The 14828-nt window shown below is 41.2% G+C and overlaps 2 pseudogenes; both read right to left on the bottom strand.

Moving 5' to 3' along the window:
- Positions 1-332: 332 nt before the first annotated feature.
- Positions 333-1471, bottom strand: LOC147421639 (uncharacterized; annotated as a pseudogene).
- Positions 1472-3191: 1720 nt separating this feature from the next.
- On the bottom strand, positions 3192-3789 carry LOC147421638 (uncharacterized; annotated as a pseudogene).
- Between the last annotated feature and the right edge of the window lie 11039 nt (positions 3790-14828).

The following is a 14828-nucleotide window of genomic DNA, read 5'->3' as shown; positions in this document are numbered from 1 at the left end:
ATGAAGCTAGCAATTGTCATCCATAAAGCAATAGTCATTCTAAACTACTTCCATAGGTATACTACTTGCATAACAATGAATACAAAAATTGTCATCCATGAAGTAATAGTCATTCTAAATTACTTCCACAAGTATACTAGCATTCTAAACTACTTCCACAAATGTATTAGCCATGCTTGCATACCATATGAGTGAAGTTATACAAAAGATATGTAAAGAACACCATAACAATGAATACAACAATTGTCATCCATGAAGCAATAGTCTTTCTAAAATATTTCCACAAGATTACTAGCAGTGATTGAATAAAAGGGGCTACCACAATTATATGTCTATGGAGAATGCCAAACAATAGGTATCCATCTAGCCGCCTGTCCAGGATTTATAACCTTTTTTTGTTTTGTGACTGTCCAATCTTTAATTTGAATGGAATATGTATCCCAACTTCTCCATTGATGCTCCTCTCTACAAACTTTATAAGTGTTTTGTTGATATGCATCACGCTCCAATAAAGCAAGCTTTGCCCTTTTCCTTTCGTAATCAGTCTCTCTAACAACAGCATGTTGAATCTGTATTGCATTCTCGCTATTCAAGCACACTTGAACTATATCATGGACCTCCACCCATAATGGAACATTTCCACAACCTCCTTCCATTAACAAGCTATCACGCTGCCTCAAATCCTTCACCTCATAAGCAATGAGCCTCTGCCTCCTTGGTATTGGCAATGGAATAAATTTGTGAAGTATAGAGTAGATGGGCCGAACAAAATCCCATGTGAAAGGCAAAGGGGCCTTCTAAAGCACACTCATTTGAGTAACTGGATCCATTAACAATTGTTCCGAGTCCTTGTTTTCCACAATGCATTGCTTGTAATACCGTCCACCAAAGAAAAGCATACACTTTCCATCAAACTGTGTTGAGAATAAGGATGTTATACAAGCCTTCCAGTAACCTCTGTGTTCCACCATTGCATCATCGGTATCCACCTTCACTATGACATTGGCGTCCACATTAAATATATCCCCTTTAAAGAGGACCTTTTGGTATGCCTTCACTTCCAAACATTGGAAGTACTGCTCTGGAATGTTCCAAAACTTCTTTAGATAAGTTTTCTCTTCACTAGTAGGATCTCTATAAGTGCATCTCTTCTTTGATATTGCAATCCCCTTAAGAAGAAGATTTCTAGTGCATGGTGAATTGCTTCCATATTTTAATAGATCACTCCACATAGATTTAGCCTTTTCAATTGAAGACACAACCAATAGCCCATCCATATGTGACGGAGAGCAATCATGTGATGGAGCATCTGCTAATAGCGAGCTACTCTGAGAAAGAATCAATGCACAATGTAGGTCCTTCAAAAACCTTTCAGAAGGTAAGAGATTGTCACTATCACCACGGATAGCCTGAAAGCTCTTGTGAAGAACCTTCTCAAATAGAACTTTGCAAATGAAGCTTCATCCTCCATTTTATTTATTTTGATGGAGCTGTATGCCTTTACAAGACGCTCAAATATGTAACACCAAAAGCGGTCATGCAACCCATGGCGCAAGACATCATCAAGCATCTCACCATTACCTATAAACAAGTTATTAAGAGATTATTCTCCTAAACAAATATATCAAACTTATTGTTAACTAATCAAGATATACATACCAGCTACATGTTCTAGACGTGATGAGTTCGCACCAAAGATTTCTTGATTTCGAACTCTCCATGATTGTAGCAATGTCTTCACAACTTCTATGTCTTTCACAGACCATCCATGATCTCTACTATGATTGTCGAAGCTGTGTGCAATGTCAATCAGCAAAAATCCCAAAACATGCATTTCAGGAGGAATGCCACTAACAACTCTCAAAACATATGGTAGACTCCATTGGATGAACTTTTGGTTCTCCTCTGCCTTGAAGCTTGCAAAGTAGATGCTTGGGAAGTTAGGCCAACGTCCATATCGAATGGAGGAAGGTGCTGCCTTTTTAACAACACACACAGCATCATCGATTTCTTTCTTCAGAGGAGCCTCAACACTTTCAAATAAATGTGAGATATATTTCTTGAATACATTCAATGATAAGATATGCATTGGGTCGTAGACTAAATCTAGAGAGAGATCAAATCCATATAGATCATATAATCTCCAGAGTATGGACTCTCCTGAGAGACCATCTTCTTTCCATGATGCTTCCTTTTCTTTGTCTGTGCAACACCGTTTAGCTTCATCAAGAGCTTTTGTCATCTCCTCAATGTCCTCTTTGAAGGTGGATATCTAGCTTGTTGGCGATTTTCATTATAGATGTATCGCCCCTCTTTTGATCCTATACCAGGTCGTACTAGAGTTGCTTGAGGTTTATCACGCCTACAAAACTCTTGTCCTCCATTCTTGAAGAGGCCTATTTTGCACTGTGCCGGATGGTCAACCATCATGACCATAGCGCGTATCGTACATAGCTTTGAAAGACCTTGTTGATTGGCACCAAAGATCTTCTCTATGGGATAGTCATACAACACCTCCACACCATTTAGGTATAGGCTTTCCAACTCATCTAGCAAAGGTTCCAAAAATGCCCCAAAAACTTCACCAGAAACCTTCATAATTTTCTTGCAACTTTGAGGGATAAACAAAACTGGCAAGATATCAATGGAAGAATTGATTCCTAGATTCAACACCATGACCTCTACTACCCCACAACTCTTTTGGGTTCTCTGTGATGTCTAAAATCCATCCAAATGTAGCAGCAATGCTACATTTCGAGGATCACCCTATTCACATGGCCACCCAAAATCATGAGATCTTTCAAAAAAAAAAACAATGTGATGGTTCATGTACCTTTTGTAGGCTCTTTTTACACACAATGTCCTCTTTACACTCGATGCAGACAAAGTTGTACTCTTCTCCCACAACATTTTGAAGAGCTTTATAACGTCTACTGGTAGGAAAATTAGTGTAAGACATCTTGCAAAGAGGATTAGAGCAGACAATCGGTAGCTCATAAGATGCTAATGGATCCCAAAAGTCCTTGACTTCTTGGAATTTTTGTCCATCCCAAAAATCAACAATGCTTCTTTGGTTGCTAATTGAATCTCCCTTGAGCCATTTCTCTTTGTGCCTCCATAAACATAGTAGCTCATGGCAATAAGTGCTACTCTTTGTCAATAGCTGTAGTTGAGGCCCGATGGGAATGTAGTCAAAGGAAAGCATTGATTTCCTTGCTTTGGCACAAACTAGAACTTCTCGCAGCATTCCAACAATCACGTTTAAGCCTCGATGACAATGATCCACCACCTTCACATGTGCACTTAAGAACCTCTCCTGTAAAGTTGTCCTCATTGCTTGGTTGAAGAAGCTTGGGTGGATGCTTGGCTACATCACTACCTGTGCAGATGCGCTAGCGCAAGGAAGAAACCATGCCAAGACCTTTAAGCATGGTTTTCAATTGATCCCAACAAGCCGGAATTTGAATCCCTTCAAGGTCACCTTCCCATGTAGGAGGAAGTTGAGCTAATAGCCTAGCCATGATTCTCTTGGAAGCATTTTTAATCACTCTAGCCCCCCCCCAGGTCTCCAAATAGGATGCGAAGCATTCTATCTTGCACACCTATTGGTAGTTTATGTTCATCCCATAAATTTTGGAGCTCTAGTATCCTCTCAACTAGCTCCAAGTATAGAGGTGAAGATTGATTTTCTTCATTCTCACTAATAATAGACATTGGCTCATCAATGATGTCATTGCCATCACCATCAAACTCAGAGACTTGAGCCTGATGTTCATCATTCTCTTCCATGTTTCCTTCTGAACCAAGTCGAGAAGATAAACCAAAACTATTTTTGAAGCTTTCAAAGCTATGTGCCAAAGCTTGATGGCGATAATAGGTTGATGCATGAACTTGTCTACCACCTGCACAATACATGTTACATGCGCACCATGTATTTCTTTGAGAATTTTTGGGCTTCTTGCCTTGTCCCATGGCTCGGGTAGGTGTTGCATTATGGGGTTCATCAATGTGTTCAACTAGATGGTTAATTGCTCTACTATCACTGAGGTAATTGGCAAGATCTAGTCTTTGTTCTGAATTCATTTTTTGTTTTTTGCTAATGGAAGGATGGAGATTTCTTAGAACATCTTGTTGTTTGTGGTGATAAAAGGTACGCTTGGTTACAAGGCACCAGCCATTGTTGGAATGCTTGCAAAGATAATTGCAATCACACTTCCAAAATTGTGTTCTCTCCATAACTGTCAAAGAAAAATAACTAGCCATGTTTGTAATATTCATTAAGCTACAACACAACATGCTCTAATAGAAATAAATGTGGCTTTCCAAGAGGTACTAGCCCATTCATCAAACACAAATTCTATCTCCATTACAAAGTTAAGCACTTCAATGCTATGAGAAATAAACAAACATGAAAATACATAAATTATTTTAACTTCACAAGAAGCAAATGATCTCATAAAAGCATTCTTCTATGTAACTTATTTTGAATCTACCAAGGCTTTTCATAAGTACAAAGTCGTTTTGCCGGAATGAGACGGATTATCATACTCATTCTATAGTGCATCAATGACAAAGGCATGTTTCCACCTCCATAGTGGGTCACTTTGTGATATTTGATTAGGCCTAACTTTTCTTTTGCCAACATTGTTTAAATTTCCATCCCAATCAACCAAATCGTCAAGAAAAATCTTTTGTATATTCCAAACTTTTTTCCCGTTAGAAAATAAGTTATATCTTATTTCTGGCCATAACACTTTTATCTCCAAGCGTTGCAAAAGATCTTGGCAATATTGTGATGCTAGATCTTCTCGTAGCTCACGAGAAAATGTTCGTAAAAAGAGCGTAACATATGAGACACATTAAAACAATAAACCAGTGTAACATATGAGACCCATGTTGGAACAATAAATCCCCAAGTTTTTTACAAGAAAAAAAAGAAATTCTTCAACAAAACAAGGGAAGTATAAAAGCACACCACCACTACTTTGCAAGAAAATGTTTATGTGAGAAATGACATAACTTCACAAGTTTTTGGTGAGCCTATAAACATGTCATAAAAACTAATATCTAGCCAACCCAAATGATTTCCTCATTTTAAACTGATCATTTAGTATGGGAAGATAAAAGGAAACAAGAGATAGGATATAGATATGTGCTTCTAGACTTATCTCAATAGGGGACCAAAATTTGAAATGGTTGCATCTCAATAGGGGTCCAAAAGGAGACGATCTACCAAAGAGAAATATTGTGCAATAAGTGCTTTTAGATTTACCTCAGCAAGGGACCAAGAGGAGATCAAATGGTTACATCTCAATAGCCATCTTCTTCATCTTCATTACTATGCTACTATGCTAAGAAATAAAAGTGATGATAAGGGAGGACCTTCATTGGATCATCACGGGAGGACATGCCGCAGTGATGGATGGGGGGACATGGAGAAGCCTCTGGTCTCTATGATCTCATGGCTCATTAGAACCAAGGCCTCAGTACCACGTGCTATTGTTCGAGCAGAGCTAGCGGCCCCCCCACTAGTGGTTGAGGCGCTCACCAGATCTGTCTCCTTCATACACCGCATGTGGGAACTTCCCAGAGACAGATATGTCCGCCTTGCACTTGAGTCCTCTCAACAGTTAGCCATGCAGGAAGATACAACATGCTGGTATGGGGAGATGACATCATGGTTTCAGGCGCATGGGTTCAACATAGACAGATTGCCTCCCTTCCAGTACTCATTGGATGCACCCTCTCTGACTCTTACACAGTCCGAGATCACCAAGCTCATCCGCCAGGACTTGACTCAACTAGACACCAGGAGGACATGGATACAACCAACACAGGAGCTAGGCACGAAGATGGCTTTCTACAGAGAGCATCTCCTCCAGCTTACAGTTGATGGTTTTGTGAGGAGGCCCAGATACATGGACACCCACTTGTCTCATGGGATATGATGTGCTATCGGCCAAATATGCACATCTTCACACCAGCTGTGGATCGAGACTGGGAGATACAACGGAGTACCAGCAAAGGCCAGGACATGCCCCCTGTGTGACACGACGCCCGGTCAAATCTAGCTATCCCAGCTAGCTGCTTAGTTCACACCTAGTAGTTTAGGATTCCATAGTATTTTATTGTGACATTTGTCATTTCATTTTTGTCATCTTGTTACTCTGACTTTGTATCAGATCCACCACATTGTAACTTTCTGGTCTCATAGGTCACTTTGTCCTTTTGAAGACGTTAATATAACATTTCATTTTCATTCATTTCTCTCTCTCTATCTCTATCTCACACACACACACACACACACATGTGAACAATGGTCATACACCACTCATTGCTCTCTCTCATGTATGTGACAATACTCATTATACATTGAAATCTATAGCCACAACATTAAGTTGCATAATTTAATTCAAACTTTGCAAATTGTGTGGGCTTTTGAGTGTGCATGACACATAAGTATGGTGAGTGCTACTTAATGGTGAAGAACGATCAACATGTAAGTCCCATCATAGGATATTTTCATGAATAGAAAAAGTTAACCTGGGCATCATATGCTTTTGACATATTGATTGCTTTTGATATACTTCATGCATCAGGTCCTAGAATTGAGCTTTTAAGTGTGAAACAGTTGAAGAGAGGAGATGGAATTGGAAGAAGTGAAAGAGTAAAAAAATAGCAACCAACAATCAAAATACAAGTAAACTTACATAAGGATATATTCTCATTTTGGTCAAGATGTATGCAAATAGGTGATTTTGTTGCATAAGATCGGTGTAATTTCCTACCCTCAAAATGCACATATGTAAGTATATGGTGTGAGGAATCAGGACATCAACAACACTTAGCTAGATATGTGGCGTTTCTTCTAGAAGCTCACTATGTTGTGGTAAAGTCATTATGCATGACATGCCAAGGAATTTTGTTGAAAGCTTCTATAAGAGAGAACATGCTATTGGAATCGAGGTAGTTGATTGGAATAGCTAGATTATTTGGTTCAAGAAAAGCTACATCATTGAGCTCTAGCTTGTGTGGAAAGAGTACTATGGTGGAGTTTGTAATATAGTGAAGCATTGAAACATGTAACAAAACTAGTCCATCAAAAGAAGCTTGCATGGACAATTTCTAGAAAATTGAAAATAGTGTAAAACTTGAAACCAAAAGGGTTTTTTTGTTGACAATCACTCATGCTATTACTTAGGCTTGGATGAAGTTTATGCAAGACTCAAAGAAGAAGAAGTTGGCCTTGAGCTCGTTATTATACTTGCCAAACTTTGGCAAGTAGCTTCAACCAAGCGGTGTTGCTCAAAGAGTGCTAATATTTCTTGTAGCATAATATGGCACATGCGATTATGTTGAGGGTGATGGCATGTAGAGCTAAGGAAGGCATGACAAGTTGTTATATTTTATTCTAGAGCTCAATCCCTCTATCAACACCTTGGTCCTGCAAAGGCAATACAGTGTAACACAAATAAACACAAAAGAAGATAAAAGATGATGTCAAAATTTGAATTAACTCTGCAAAAATAAAGCAGTTAGAATTGCTTGTGTTAGAGCCTAGTCCAAAAATAGTTAAAAAGTGCTTGCAATATCATGAAGGATTTCGACTATATGGCAAGTGTAATGTAAATTATGGCTTGCAAGCAACCTTGGATCACAACACATGCAGATGGATGCCTTAAAGCTTCATAACCCGCTCATTGCACTTGACTTGCTTTCTTCAGTACATTAAGCCAGAGTTTCAAGACATGGAGCCATACACTATCAAGCCACATTTGAGTTGCCTTAATACACTACTCTAAACATGCCTGAAGGGCCTATCTTTCCCCTTTCTGCAACTTCACCTAACTAGATTTTTATGCATGTTCACTAGAAGCTCATGATGTTAAGCACTCTATCTGTCATAAAATCTAATATCTAACCAACCCAAATGATTTTCTCATATTAAATTGATCACTTAATGTGGGAGAATAAACGGGAGATGGTCTATCAAGAGCAAGGCTAACCAATGGAGCATAAGACCTTAGGGTTAGCTTCATTGAAGACCTCCAATACTGTGTGTAAAATTCCTTTGACCTTAGGTAAGCTAGGGCTGAGCTTGAGGTGGGAACCTGGCCCAAGCTCAAGGTGCTTGTCGTGCTTGAGGTGCTTGTCCTGCTTGAGGTGCTTGTCATGCTTGAGGTGCTTGACTGGCTCCATGCTTGAGGTGCTTGACTTGGTGCATGATTAAGGTGCTTGAGGTGCCTTGAGAAGCTTGCCTGAAATGCTTGTGGGAACACCCCCTACTTCAAGTGCTTAGTCATGCTTGATGACTAAGGGGCTTGCTCATCCAAAGTCAAAAAGATCCCTACAAGGAGGGGGGCGAGCCTACAAGGGGAGGGGATGAGAGAGAACACACACACACACACACACACACACACACACACACACACACACACACACACACACACACACACACACACACACACACACACACACACACACAAGGGAAGCCCCAGTTTGAAGAGGCAACAAGGACACTTGTCAAGTTCCTCCTCATGTTGCCCTCATGGTGTGCCTGAAACCTATTGGTTGGCCACCCAAGGGGTCCAATGATAATAAAGGATATTTAATTAATTGATTTTGCATTTATCAAGTCCTCTCTCTCAAAGGGGAAAGGGGGACACTTGTCCCAAGGCTATCCCTGTTGCTTGTAATGGCTCCTGCTTGTGATTGGCTAGGCCTGGAGGGGTCCAATGAGCTTCAAACATGAGCTACAAGGGGGGGTCGACCCAAGCAATCTAGGGGGGTGCTTAGGGGGTATACTCACCCACACACACTCACAAACACTCTCATTGTGTACTATGCAAAGTGCAAGAGCTCCCTCTCCTTCTCCAAGCAAGTAGAGGTTGAGAGCCTACACCAACACTCTTGGCTATGGAGTGCAAATCCAACCAAGAGCCATGCTTCAATGCTTAAGCTTGCCATCTCCTTCTTCTTCATTACTATGCTATTATGTATGCTAGCAACAAGAGTATGATAAGTGAGGAACTAATTCTTTCTCCTACGAAATGTTTCTTCTTCCTCTTCCCTACCCTCATTCCCTGCTAGCTCTCTCCACCTTCGAAGGTGTTTGAGGTCTTGGGACTGAGGCTTGGGATAGTTAAAGCTTTCTTCAAGTTTATGTTATGTTTGTGATGCATGAAGCCTTCCATCTTCATGGCATCACCTAGGTCACAAGGAACACAAAGAGTGTATTGTAACAAGTCTCTCTTTATGGGAGAAGTCATAATACAAATGCCTATTGGAGGGGGGACCGGCTCCACATAAATCCGGTCCTCAACTGTTGTCATGTTCTCTAAACTCTCTCTCTTGCAAAAGTATTGTCTATGCCAAGTTAACTAATTGCTATGATTATGTTGCTATCTTCAATTATGTCAACCCGCTATGCTCACAAAATCATTTCTTGAAAGTACTCTCATTAAATTCCGCTACTCTCACATATTAAGGCAAATTCCATTACACTATCAAATACAATGAGAAAGAATATGATTTCCTACATGATAAAATGTACAAAATTTTGTGCTTTTGTTAACAAACAGACTATCAGAAGAAATGTATAGGAAACCAATTCTAATCTTAGATTTTCATTGTAAATGCTTAGCAGTAGATAGTTACCATGTTCTAAGTGTGAACTTGTATACTTGCTATTCAGTAATTGTGTTGGACCTAGGATTTGTTGGCTCTAACTAGTAACCACATAGCTACTATAACAAAACTCTAGAGGCACCTTGAGATTGCTTCGAGCAATTCTTAACTTACCATATAGAAACTCATAATTTTGCTCTTTGTAGCTAGCAACTCTACAAACTTACTATATAGGAAACCCAACGGAGCTTATAAATTGCTAGTTTCATCTAGCAATTACTAACTTACCATATTAAAAAATTGGAATTTCCTACTTGGATCTAGCGACTCCACATGCTTACCATTTAGAAAATCTAGAGGCACTTTGAATTTGCTAGTTCCATGTAGCAAACTACAACTCACCATATAGGAAATTCTGTAAAATAATAATTTTGCTAGATCCATCTAGAAAAAAGCTCTAAAGTTTCTAATTCTATCTAGGAAGTACACAAAACGCAATGGGTGTTACTATATGGTAACATGTCCAAAGTTCCTTGTGTTTAGACGGATTCCCATTTTTGCTGGCGTCACTAATCTCTCCGTCTTCACAAGTTTCCCAGGCGACCCCCCAAACCCGAAGAAGAAGCTATTGAAGGGATAGAATCCCGACTGATCCGGCGACGTTAGCGCAATGATTGTGTATGCCGGTTTGTTGGCCCCCAAACATCACGTTCTTATCGTCAATCATCAGTACCTCCTGGGGTGTGATCTCGTCATCAGCGCCACTGCTGCAGCAGCTGCGCCCCATTGCCATCACCATGAATATCCAACAAAGCACCATCGCCCTTACCGCCTTCGTCGCCATCTTAGCCTACGAAGGAAGAAGGGGCTGGGCGCGCTACTGGTGAGGTTTCAATTGAAGCTTATAAGCCACAAGTCACACTGCCGAGCGGGGGGGAAGGGGGGACTCGCGGGACGAGAGAGAGAGAGAGAGTGTGTGTGAATAAACTATCCTACAGATGCCGTCATGTCAGTACCGGCAAATGCTTCAAATTATAACCTCAGAACAACCAACCAGAACCAGAACTAGAGTGCATCGTTAGCTGTGTTCATATCGAATTAAGATTAAGTAAAATATCGAAAACTATATATGCCATTTCAGCACTTCTCAAATGAGATTTTTTTTTTAATTTGATGCTATTAATTTGTCTAAGATATTTATTAAATGGGAGGAGAGAATTCAAAATGGAGGAGAGAGAGAGAGAGAGAGAGAGAGAGAGAGAGAGAGAGAGAGAGAGAGAGAGAGAGAGAGAGAGAGAGAGAGAGAGGGAGAGTTCATCAAAGGTTGTTTGATTTTTTTATCCGAGAGGAAATGAAGCATGGAGAGAGATTTCATCAAAGCATGTTATATTTTTTTACCTGAGAGTGTTTAGGATACCAATTGTCGTGGTTCAGAGGCGTTCTTTGCAAAAATGGGATACCGATCGTAGTGCTTCAAAGGGGTACCTCGCAAAAAACCACAAGGAGGGTTAGAATTTTGTCAAACTCAGTGTTCGTGACCATACAAGATGACAATGTTATTAATTGTTTGTTGTTCCATTTTCATGTTTCAAAAAAATAAAACATGCAAGTCTCCTTACATGGGGGAGTTTGCACAATCCTCCCCAATTTTTATAATACGAGGGAACGTGCCATTCCCACAGTAGCGTGCAATTTTCAGTGCATTCATTAACTGCATTCTTAGTGTCAAAAATCAAAAAATGATAATGCGTACTTGCCGTGGGATTGAATGTCTCTCGTTGATGCACTTCCTTGCATCAATGATGTTGGGCATCCTGCGAAGAGCCACGTGCCTTCAAGATGCATGCATAGGTGATTGCATCTGGAGAGAGGCCCTTGCTTCGCATCGTTGAAAACAAATTAGAGTTTTGGGCCCTGCCCCCGTGGGACAAATCTCACAATTAATGCATTCCAAGAGTCCACACTCTAGATCACAGGAAGCATGATAATTTTTTGCAACAGCCCGTGACTAGTAATATCATCATTAATTCTCTCACCCATGTCAACGTCTTTCATAAGACTACACACCTTCAATGTGCAAGAATAAGTGATTGCATTGGGACAATTGGAAAGAGGCCTTCTCATGCTTTTGTGAGTCTGCTTGATGTCTTTCACGAGTATTGCTTCTTCCCTAGAGTTGTTAGTGGATTTGTTGCCTTTCTGTGGACATTGTAAGTGCACCACATTTGCCATACATATAAAGAAAAGCCCTGCTAAGAACAACCTTTTTCTGAACTGAACTGCTTGTGACTGACTAGCACTCTCATCATAAATTCTCTACACCCATGTCAGCATATTACGAAGTCTTTCAAGGTGCTAGCATAGGTGCTTGCTTCCATAGATGATTGCATTGGAGAAAAGCCTTCTGCTTGCATATGCTTAGAACAGCCCTGACGAGCTTCCTTGCCAACATCCTGCATCGATTTGAAGTGATTACCCATCTTGTAGTTTTTCTGTGAAGGTACCAATAAAGAACAAAGGAAGCTGATGTCCTGTTTTCATTGAAAGGCTGTAATTTTGACGATTTCTCAGTTTGCGATGGGAAAGACGTCAGAGGGCTGAAACTATAGTTTAGAGTAGGAATAGCTGAATAGCTGCACGTCTTGACAAGTCGACTGATAAAGGTCATAAAAAAAGCGAGCAATCACTTGCTATTGGATGGTCGATGCCACGTGGATGAAGGATTCTTGCTTTGCATCCGTTGGAAACAACCTAGGGCTTTCTGGCCCTGCTCTTGTTGCGCACATCTCGAATCAACGCATTCCGAGAGATGACATTTCAGATAGGAAGCTCCTCAACCACATTTTATACATATCGACCAAGACAATACTGCCAAGCACGACATCTTTCTTCAATAGCCTCCGACTCACAATATACTTCTGAGTTTTTGTGCCCATATGAGCATCTTGTGTAGAGCCACATTCCTTCAAGGTACGTACAAAGGTAATTGCATATGGAGAGAGGCCTTCGATTCGCAATTGCTGACTTTCCAAACAGAACATTAGACACCACAACATTGTGGTGAAGAGAGAGGAGAGAGAATGTGGGGATGAGCCGCCGCTCGTAATAAGCACCAAAAATTATCCTAACATAGCAACAAGGTCTCTTTATGACTGCTAATGTAGCTTTGATAAGAAAACCACACAAAATTTTTGTACAAAGGAAGAATGCAGCAAGCCGGGCGCAATGTAAGGAAGCCAAGAAACTTATAGTTGGCCATTACCCTGCATGTATTGACGAGAATAATGAAGATGTTGCAAACGACGTGGGCAGGCCATGGACTGCCAAGCGCTACCTGCGATTAAAAAAGCGCGCACTCATTCAGGCTGCCGAGTGTTGCTTGCGATAAAAAAGTGTGCGTTGGTTTGATCTGTCTGCGATTAATAAAGCCAGCATGAGCCGTTAGAAAAGCTCTTCCACGTGGGTTAACGAGAATAATGAAGATGCTACAAACGACGTGGGCAGACCATGGACTGCCAAGCGCTGCCTGCGATTAAAAAAGTATGAACAAGTGCTGCTTGCGATTAAAAAAGCATGCACTGGTTTGATCTGTCTGCGATTAATAAAGCCACCATGAGCCGTTAGAAAAGCTCTTCCACGTGGGTTTAACCAAAGGCCATGGATTTGAAATAGGCTCCTACGCTAACGAAGTAAAGAGTTCACATGGCCTATGTAAGGCCTCTGTCATGTCCGCGCGTGGACGTGTGTGAGGATGAGGGGTCAAAAAATGATTGGATGAAGACGCCATCAACAACTCCTCAAATTCTCCCGCAGCAGACCCCTCGCCCTTCTTCAGTCTCCGGCGGATAGCTGCAAGACAAGCAATGCAAAATTCATCCAAGAACTTGAACTCGGAGCGACAGCCAGAGATCGCGGAACACAGACCAGTTGGGCTACAGCTATTGGATACTGCTGAGGTAGAAAAGTAAATACTTATTGTCTGTCCGCGTTGTGTCACAAGCCAGGCGCCCAAGTTTCGATTTTACGGCCTTGTCCGCCACCCCTGTGTGATAGGGGTTTAAGGTTGGCATTCTAAAACAAACTGGCCAAGCTGTGAGCTTGAAAGGTCCATTGACAAACTAAAACCTAATGAAGATTTCAAATTTTCACATGAAATGATGAAATAGATAGTGCAAACGTTTGAATTAGCCGAATCATAGAAGGTACTGTGCAAAATTAACCAAGGAAAGGGGGGGGGGCTCAAAAGGAAAAGGGAAGAAAATTTTAACGTTTTCCACGTGTTGTCTTTTGGGATAGTTTCTTGCGACGTTAAAATTCTCTTCTTCTTCTTATTCTTCCTTCTCTCTGTCTGTCTCTATCTCTACCCACTCATTGGTCTCTACGCTTCTGCACCACCAGGGTCTCTCTCTCTCTCTCTCTCTCTCTCTCTCTCTCTCTCTCTCTCTCTCTCTCTCTCTCTCTCAGGAACCGTCGTATAAGATCAGCAGTTGGCCGTTGCCATAATGGTAGGAGGGCGTCGAGGACAGGTGATGAAACATCCGCTCTCTCTCTCTCTCTCTCTTTGACACACACAGAGAAAAGTATGACGCAGTCTAGCACAAGGCAATGACTAATGAGAGCGTAGATAGCGCCCATTATGTGTCTCTCTTTCTCTACGTCCACGCTGCAAGCCTGGAGGCACTGCGGGGGGAGGGGTGGGGATCATTCCATGCCTATGATGGACTGTCGGTGGCGGCAATGGAAGGGGAGACGACGACAAGGGGATAGCGGGGTCGTGCAGGGAATGTAAAGGGGCCTGCCAGCTAGACTTTTCCTTTACGCAAGGAGAGGACATGAAGGGAATCAGTACAGATTGCATCTAATGAATTGAGAATGAGCGAATAGAATGCCTTGAGTAGAATAGGTCTCTCCAATCTCAAAAAAATAAAAATTCTTTCAAACCATTTTAAGTGCATAAGTGAAGGGTGAGTTTAGGACTTGGGGGCAGCTCCGGAGAATTGGTAAGAAAATGCAATAGAGTAGCAGGAGTCTTAAAGTGGGGGGAAGAAACCAGATACTTCAAGAAATCCATTCTACATTGGTCCCCCGGGCTCTCCAAAGTAGTAGATCTACCACAGAATCCCTATTGGATAGAAACGGCCAGGAAGCTGAATAATAAGGGTGTGAATCGACTTGGGCACTTTTGGGACAATGACTGCAAC

The sequence above is a fragment of the Adiantum capillus-veneris genome, chromosome 27, assembly GCF_014529385.1.
Source record: "Adiantum capillus-veneris isolate H3 chromosome 27, ASM1452938v2, whole genome shotgun sequence".
In the NCBI taxonomy this organism is placed as follows: domain Eukaryota; kingdom Viridiplantae; phylum Streptophyta; class Polypodiopsida; order Polypodiales; family Pteridaceae; genus Adiantum; species Adiantum capillus-veneris.
This window is presented reverse-complemented; position numbering and strand designations above follow the sequence as displayed.